Source organism: Lycium barbarum, chromosome 7 (assembly GCF_019175385.1).
Source record: "Lycium barbarum isolate Lr01 chromosome 7, ASM1917538v2, whole genome shotgun sequence".
Taxonomy (NCBI): Eukaryota; Viridiplantae; Streptophyta; class Magnoliopsida; order Solanales; family Solanaceae; genus Lycium; species Lycium barbarum.
The window spans coordinates 134,212,373-134,219,636 of record NC_083343.1 but is presented as its reverse complement, the minus strand read 5'-3'; the positions used below and the strand labels follow the sequence as shown (position 1 = coordinate 134,219,636).

The window sequence follows — 7,264 nt, the reverse complement described above, 5'->3', positions numbered from 1 at the left end:
CACCGGTCCGCAGTGTCTTAATTATCCTTTCATTTCCTTCATTTGGCATATACTCCCTCTATCTCAATTTAAGTGTCTACGTTTGGCTAGACATGATTTTTAAGAAATAAAGATAGACTTTCAAGTTTTGTGATTCTAAATTAAAAATGTGTATAATATAATAAAATATCCTTTGAATCTTGTGATTGTAAACTTGACATGTACGATATTTGAATTGTCAACTTACTAAATATAAAAAGAGGCGGACATAAGCAAAATAAGATAAATTTTAACAACAATTGAGAAATTAAGGGAAAAAATAGAGGAAAGGAAAAAAAATATGGAGACTTACTAAGGAGAATCGCGATATCCTTTACAAAATATACAAATCATAAAGACTAACTAAATTGAATAACCAAATTAATCATGTTGGGCCCCGTGCATCGCACGGGCATAGTTTGTTAGTTTTCATTATATATAAGCGGCTTGGGGGGGACGAACACGACTCCCCAAGCTTGTACCAACAACTTCACGAATTGTAACCGCATTAAATTCTTGTACCATGAGCTATATAATTTGTATCTTTATCCAACTATTTTTATATCCCATGTAGACATGTGTTATAGTACTTAATATTTATTCTCTTCTCATGTATAGACGTATGCACTTTAAATTTAATTCTCCGACACATTTATTTCCTCCGTGCACTTTTACTTGTTCACTTTTGACTTTTCGTGTTCTAGCTGAATATTTATTCTCTTCTCATGTATAGACATATGCAGTTCAATTTTAATTTTCCTACACAAATTTATTTTCTCCATGCACTTTAATTTGTTCACTTTTGACTTTTCATATTCTTTGAGAATTAATAAATCCCACGTGGATATATGCCATAGTACTAAATATTTATTCTCTTCTCATGTATACACGTGTGCACTTCTATTTTAATTCTTCAACACATATTTATTTCATCCATGCACTTTTACTTGTTCATTTTGACTTTTCACGTTATTTAAGAATTAATAAATGAAGTACTCATTCCGTCCCATATTACTTGGCCACATTACTATATTTGACTTTTCACGTTCTTTAAGAGTTAATAAAAATGAAGTACTCCCTTCGTCCATATTAACGTAGACATGTGTCATAGTACTTAATATTTAATTCCCTTTTCATGTATAGACGTATGCACTTTAAATTTAATTCTCCGACACATTTATTTTCTCCGTGCACTTTTACTTGTTCATTTTTAATTTTTCGTGTTCTAGCTGAATATTTATTCTCTTCTCATGTATAGACATATGCAGTTTAATTTTAATTCTCCTACACAAATTTATTTCCTCCGTGCAATTTAATTTGTTCAATTTTTATTTTTCACATTCTTTGAGAATTAATATTTATTTTCTCCGTGCACTTTTACTTGTTCACTTTTGACTTTTCATGTCATTTAAGAATTAATAAATGAAATACTCCTTCCGTCCTATATTACTTGGCCACATTACTATACTTGACTTTTCACGTTCTTTAAGAATTAATAAAAATGAAGTACTCCCTTCGTCCATATTACTTGGTCACATTACTAAAAATATATGTTTATTTTTCTATTTTATATTTATCTTCTTTTCTATTTCTATTATCCCCGTTTTCCTTCTTTGTCAATACTTTAAACGTGAAGAGAGGACGAACAATAGCAATGCAAATTTGTACCAAAAGTTATTTTAATGCTCCTACACATAGCTTGTTCACTTTTGACTTTTCACGTTCTTTGAAAATTAATAAATAAAGTATATATTTTATCATAATATCCATATTTATTGGTATATAGTCTCAATAGCCTCAGAAAATGATTTGAAAATGAATAATTAATGTGAAGGGTAAAATAAGAAGAAGAATTTTTTTTCCTTGATATGTTAACGTCGACAAGTAAAAGTAAAGGGAGGGAGTGACATTTATCCCCGTTTTCCTTCATTGTCAATACTTTACTTATTTACTCTCCTTTGCAGTTTCTGATTATTGTTTCTTTACATTTATAAAATGTATTACTTTATATTTTCATTTCAGAATTAAAATTTGGCCATTAATGATATAACATATATCTTTATAATTTTGATTTCTTTGTAAAAATTAATATAAAAAGTTATAATATATTTTTTAATTAATTTAATAAAAATATTTTATTCCAATATATACAACAAAATGGTTCTTATGTTTGGATCTGAACAGTTACTTAATTGAAATGGATATCAACCTGTCGGTATACATATAAAATATTAAAGAATTTAAAAGAAAAAATTTAGAATCAAAATATTAATTTTCCCTCATATTCTTACTAATTTTCTTTTACATCAATGAACAACTTTCATTGTCATGATAATGATAAAAAAGTCTGACTCTTTTCATCTAAAAGACTTTTAATTTAAACTAAAGTGATGGTACATAAAATACAATTTATATATATAATATAGACGCTCTTGCAAAGCAGGAAGGGTTTATTGTTTGTAGTGACTCTAATAACAAACTCATCAGCACAAGGAGCCATTCAAGTAGTCTGAGTGAACACCATTCTCAAAGGTTTTTATTTTATGGATAGGGTAGTTGCGAAGTAACACAAAAATGATAGGGAAAAATGTGATATCAATTCCACAACCTCAGTAATTTACTACTGTATTGTTTCTTATTACTTTCTTCTCTCCTTTTGGTGTTTGATTTAGTGTAAAAGTGATGTACTATTGACAAGCTACGAATTTTGTTTCTAAACCTGTTGATGTTGAGGTAGTTTTATCAATAATTACAATAAAGAAATTTACGTAGCTGCCCTCTTGAAAAAGTTTGATTTAAAATAGATCTCTCTCCTCCAAAGACTGTAAATATTGTGACAATGTATGCGCAGCAGTATTTGGTATAGAGGAAGAATATGGATGCGCTAGAGTTAACATTCAACCTGGAAACTCTAATTTAGTTCAACAGATTATAATAGCTGGTAGGTATAAACACTATATAGCCAACGACCCTACATTTGGTTAAATGATTCTATCATTAGCAGTAGTAATTCACTTTCTTGATTGGCACTTATAGAATTTCTTAACCTGCTTCAAGTAAAATCACAGTAACATACTAATTCAATTTGGAAAGATTTAGGAGGCAGGTGTACACCGGAGCCACTGCAATATTCAAGCATCAGTACCTGGCCACTTGATAAAATCAGCGCAAGCAATTTCCCTTCTGTAATGGCCTTTATATAAATCATCTACTATCTCTCTCTCCCTCTCTTCCCTCAATTATTCGAATCTCCATAGCTGACACACAAGTTCCTAGTGTTGGCTCTGTTGATGCTGCAACCTACAAGAAGTCCAGAAAGAGGATTATAAATGGTTCTTTCAGACTTATTTATAGATATTGTCTTTATCCTTAAGGCTGCATATTACTCAAAAACATTTAGGATAAGCTGGCACAAAAGAACGTTCTACCATTTCTTTCTTTCTGGTCCAAAACCTTGGTAGCGTCTTCAAGACTGGTCACTCATAAAAGGATCCACCATGAACAGTAACTGATAATGTGGCTATGCCGTTAGAAGGTAAATCTAAAATAACAATCTTGATTTTTAGTTTTAGCTGTAAATACAAATTAGCTTTCTGAAAAGAAAATACGTAATGATAAGGTCTCCGATTTCTATACCTTCAAATAGGTCAAATCATCTATTTGTGATTTGTGCCTACCATCAAACACATTTAGGATAAGATAGCAAAGAATAGATTGTTGAAAGATGGTAATTTGTTTTTCACTAATAGGCAAGTATTAATTATGTCAGGGAAAACAACAATAAGAAAGCACCTAAAGTAACAAAGGGCTCAATTAGGGGCAAAAGAGCTTCTAAACTGATCATAATTTGTACTTTTTTCTCTGCGTGATATAGGAAAACTGATCGTTTTCAATGAAAGTAGCAATCATTTAGCAAAACTCAAGAAAAAGTAAACATTATCTAATTTAACAGTGCTCTTAAACCTCCATAATTAGCACACAAAAAAAAGTATCTTTTCTGCTACAAGTCGACATATTCATCATCTTAACTTAAATAAAGACACAAAACCTAATTAGCTGAACAACGAAATCAAGCACGAGACACCTATAACACCAAAGTAACATTTCTGATCTCATATGATCTAAAAAGTTTAATCGGCAATTTATTCCAAAAGGGATAACCATGCCAAGTAAAATGAATTCTTCTTTATTTATTTTTAAGAACATCTCTGCTTTCTGAACTGTATATTAAACATAAAAAAAAGTTCATAGTTTATTACCTTGTTGAATGACATCATCTATTTCCTGGCCTTTTTCCTTAAAGCATGCCGACTGTGGTGCTTCTTTTTTGAACCTGAAACGAGAAATTGAGGTTCGACTCTAGATCTCTTACTGAATTTAAAATATAAATAGGCATATGGATGCATCAATCTCTTCATAATACTACGTCAATCAAAGCAGCAATATTTTTGTTTACCTTCCCGGTAATCATGCTGCAGATACTTGAAATTATGATCCTACATTTGACAAAGTTGAAGAGATTTGAGTAGTCCACTGAAAGTCAAAGAACAGCCTTATTAGATTAGATAAGAGCATAAGTCAAACTAATTAAGCATCAATTACACTTTTCAAGTTTTCTCAACCACAAAATGTTTATTCTTTCTTGGCTTCAGTATCAATGTACCCAAACCATCTACAATCATAAGCAAAAGTGAATTCACAAAAGAATAGAAACTGACCAGAGAACCATATCTGCATGAACTAAGAAAAGTATATGCACAATAAACTAAATAATAATTATCACGAAAGAAATGACAAAAGATTATTGATTCTTCCTTTTCCCATTTACTTCAGTTCTTCCAATATGGTAAAACAAAAACACAACTTAACTTCAGCAAAAATGCAATTCCTGAAATCAACTAAAAACGCAAACTAAACCAATTTCTCTCTTGTCAAGGAAGCAAAATGGTTGGAGGCATTGTAGACTAACAATTCTAATGTGTAACTTAACATTTATGAATTTTGAGAAAGGGGAACAATTGAACTATTAGTATTCTTTATCAGCCAAAAAAGATAGATTGACAGAGAGAACAATTTGTTTTTTTGGTTTCCCACCTGGTGTTTGGTACCCGCATTGGAGCCAAGCGCTTCTTAAGAAGAATTTTTCGAGCTCGAGAAAACGAATCACTTGATGGTGACTTATTCAATAACTATGTAAAAGATATAATAAACTAAATGTATAGTTCACGAACTTTAAAACATAAAACTTGGAGGTACCTGCAGTACAAATGCATATTAATTATCCCCACTTATCATTTTCAAAATATGAAGCCTCTTCTCACCCTTTTTCCGGTCTTTGAAATTTCTTTTGCTTTCATCTACTTTCAATTGGGTCAAGCATATCATCAAACACCTTGAATGCATCAGAATGATTACATTAAATCCATTCAAAGTTCTCAGGAGCAAGAAAAAAGAAAATAATTTATAAGAAAAACAACAAACATCGGAGTAAAAATAAGATACAATAAATGTACAAGCTTACAGGGGAGACGGGAAGTTGCACGTAGATATGCTTACAATAAACACCTATGCACGTGTCATCAAACGGTTTACCAGAAGAAGCAGATTAAAATCAGCAGCTTTGATTTATTTACGTATATGCCCTTGTCGCACCTACAACAACAACAACAACAACCCAGTGAAATCCCACAACGTGGGGTCTGGGGAGGGTAGAGTGTACGCAGACCTTACTCCTACCAAGGTAGGATGGCTGTTTCCGAGAGACCCTCGACTCAATAAAAACATAAAAAGAGGTCAGATACGGCTAAGAGATTCAAAGCGATATGGAAATGAAGTAACGCAAGCGACACAGATAACATAGAATAATCAAAGCACCCTTGTCGCACCTAAGGCTTCACTTATTAATAGTAGAAAAATATGCCAATTACTTTTTAAATTGCAATTATCTAAAGAAATATAGAGACTAATTTAAGTAAAAATCAAATATTTGTTCAATAATAATTAATTTTCAAAATAAAATCAAATTTCAAATGTAAAATAAAATGAGGAGAAATATACTAAATATTTAATTAGGGGGAAAGACTTTTGCGGATTAAGATTTGATCTGAATAAATCTAATTTATTACTTCATTCTCACACAGTCAAAGACTCAATAATCATACTTACCAGTTACTGCGCCAAATAGAACTCAAAAATTCTAACTTTATGTGAAAATTTAATAATTAATCTTTTGATCTTAAATAGAGATGCTTTCTACAACACTTGATAAATAATAAAGAAATGGGATTGATTCTTTAAGTCATGTCTTGGGGTAAATTTCTTCTTAATTAATAGGTGCTAATATGTTCTACCTTATTTTGATTGTTTGAGTATAGACTCAGTACGTGATATATTTTTGAGTTATTTTTTATTATAATATGTGCCTGTAAACGTTATCATAAAATTAGTATAAAATAATATTGTAATTGAGTGGAAATTAAATTCCGCTTCAATGTTCTTATTTTAAACACAAATATCCAGCAAATAGAAAAGATGCAGCAGTGTCGGATAGGCAACATGAAGGTCCTAACAAGGATTTTCAATAAATACTGCTCTGTTTTGTAACTATTCCACTAAATAATGCATGAATTACTTGGACAAAACCTTGATTTGTTATAGATGTAGCATAATATAATTATTCTGCTTCTTGATAACTCAAATTCCTACTGGCACACGTCTTGCAGATGAAAAATCGCCACTTAATGAAGTTCGAGTAGTAGAAACAATGGTCTCTAAGCTACTGTTAAATGCAAAACGTAAATCAGTTCGTATGATCTTCCACAAGCTTTAGAAAAGTCTAAGGTAATATTAATGCAGCAATGTTTCTTTTATCTTTAAGAGAAACGAAAACCGACCAAAGAGGGGGTGAATTAGATTGATATAGACTATTAGTCAAAAAAAAAAAAAATCCATTGTGATTATCCCTTTCCAAGAATTATAAAAAGAAAGAACAATGAAAAGCCAACCAAAAACAAAACATACATCAAGTCAAACCAGATAAGAATTAAAATATCAAATTAGTTCCAATACAATACAATAGAGATTATTATAAAATATAATATTTAGATGGATAACCAAAAGAAGAGCATAATCAGAGAAGATGAATATCAAAATAATAATTCGGCATCAATAAAGAGACATGCAAAGAAAATGCAAATAACAGTTATATTGATTTGACAGTCAAGGCTAAAGGTAATTTGAGATGATC

The 7,264-nt window shown here is 30.8% G+C and overlaps 1 long non-coding RNA gene across 2 annotated transcripts; it reads right to left on the bottom strand.

Moving 5' to 3' along the window:
- Positions 1 to 2,889: 2,889 nt before the first annotated feature.
- Positions 2,890 to 5,984, bottom strand: LOC132602719 (uncharacterized). 2 transcript variants are annotated; one of them, XR_009567869.1, is made up of 5 exons: positions 5,540 to 5,984; positions 5,275 to 5,410; positions 4,475 to 4,551; positions 4,278 to 4,351; positions 2,890 to 3,318 (listed from the first exon to the last, which is right to left on the bottom strand). It is a non-coding gene; the product is annotated as an uncharacterized LOC132602719 (long non-coding RNA). The 2 variants fall into 2 exon arrangements; XR_009567870.1 differs by having other exon boundaries at positions 5,340 to 5,410.
- Between the last annotated feature and the right edge of the window lie 1,280 nt (positions 5,985 to 7,264).